Raw genomic sequence first — 2107 nt, forward strand, 5'->3', positions numbered from 1 at the left:
AAAAATTCGAAGACATCATTTATGGAATAATTTATTCCAACGATTGATGACATTTGACTTTATAATCTGTATTTTTATTACAAATCTTTTTTTGTCGGTTTTCAACGGAAATGCCCTTTTTAAACTGCTTTTGTCGTTCGTCTTTAGTAATGGCACAGTACAGTACTTAACAAAGTTTTGTTAAGTACTTAAGTAACTAGTCAAAATTTTGAAAAAACTTATCCGCTTAGTCATAATTTATTGATATTTTAAGAAGTTTTTATAAGTTATCCCAACGAACGTTACGTGCTGTCGCCGTAATAGAGCTCTGAAGAAAACACAACACTCAACTCGTGGAACACGATTTCAAAGTTAAAGCTTTGATTGAGCATTCAAATGCAAATTAATATTCGAGCGTGCCCGAACCATCTTTTACATAATATTAGCAATATTTTACATTGAATTTTACGTTAGTATTAAGGTATCAAACGTAAGAAAAAGTAATAATTACGTTTACGAGTGTCATTCGGGCATAAAGTGCCGTGAGCGCAGATAATAAAAACGGATTGCTCATTAACTTCCCATTAGGCGTCGTGATGAAAATATTTTAAGAGCGTACTTAAATGCCTTCGTCACCGTCGTAGTACACGGTTGACTCGGTTTATTTTATCACTATTTTTGCTATTTTTACAAATATCTTGGAAAATGAACAGCTATCAGTGTAATTTTCCTGGAAATAGGTATCTGTACAATAATACACTGTACTGTACATAATATAGAGATAGCGCGGCTTGCTATTCTTGTCTTATGCTAGAGTTTACAAGTTCGAGTATTTTCATTGAGAAAGCTTTTTCTTTAAGATCGTGCTCGTGAACTTTATTTTCTGTTCATAAAAGTTTTAAGTTGGTTTGGAAATAGCTACAATATAAAAGGTCTTATTTGATTAATTAATACCTTATGTTTAATGTCTGTGGGTGTTATTTGAACATGAATAATGGCATTTAAAGGTCAACAGAACCTAGCTCAACACTGACAAACTTTATAATAATAATAATATCTATCGACGCTTCACACCACGTCAGTCTGGCCCCGTGCTAAGTACCTGAAGGACTTGTGTTACAGGTAGATACCAGACAACGGAAATATATTTAATACTTTTATACTATACATATATACCTATTTAAGATTTTTATTATATCATACACATATTTAATATACATCCAGACCCGGGAACATTGAAAACTTTTTGTTCCGTTGACGGGATTCGAACCCGCGACCCCCGGCTTGAGCTGCCACACACTCAACCAATTGAGCCACAGAGGTCGTCAAAACTTTGGTCAAGGTTCGTCAATCGTCAATCTTCACAATGCCGACAGCCGCGCGATATTACTATAGACTTAGTTACGAGCTATTTTAAACAACTCAAGTAGCTAAGAGCTACTGTATCCCTTCTTTTCAATCTCATGCATTTCATACATGTTATAGGCATAGTAGTTGCAGTCCTTGCATCATATCCCTTTTTGTCCACCTCGTGTGTCGTGCACGGTGGTAGTCAGTGAAATAGAGATAATGAGCTATTAATACGGCTCGATAGCATTGATCATACTCAGCCGACAGTGTAAAAATGTTTCTCGCTGGAAAACGGTGCCGTGTCGATGAGAGAGCCGCGCGTGCGCGATGTGCCCGAGACGAGGGAGGGATGCTGGGACCGCACAGGACCGATAGAGTCGACTGCTTGTAAATTTTCATGTCAGTTGATAGGGAACTTAAGATATTTCGATTTCTCTAGGTGGAGTAATAATGCGCTTAAAATACTTTTATTTGTATTAATTAATTTACAGAATAAAATGATGTATATTAAGTGATATTAGTGATTAAAATGCTGCAAGAATAAAACTATGAAGTACATAATATATGCATTACATAAGTTTCTGCAAATTTACTAATACATGAGTGCCTTTTATCATTAGTTACATAATATGTGTAATCGTTTTTTTTTAATTTTTTGGTCTTATTTTATTATTCGCATTTTTTTTTCTTTATATTTGAAAACAGTAATAATATAGGAGCAATCGCGACTCCACGGTTATTATTGTTCCTTCAAAAAACACCAGTCGGGGTGTAGTCA

The sequence above is a fragment of the Aricia agestis genome, chromosome 5 (genome assembly GCF_905147365.1).
Source record: "Aricia agestis chromosome 5, ilAriAges1.1, whole genome shotgun sequence".
In the NCBI taxonomy this organism is placed as follows: Eukaryota; Metazoa; Arthropoda; class Insecta; order Lepidoptera; family Lycaenidae; genus Aricia; species Aricia agestis.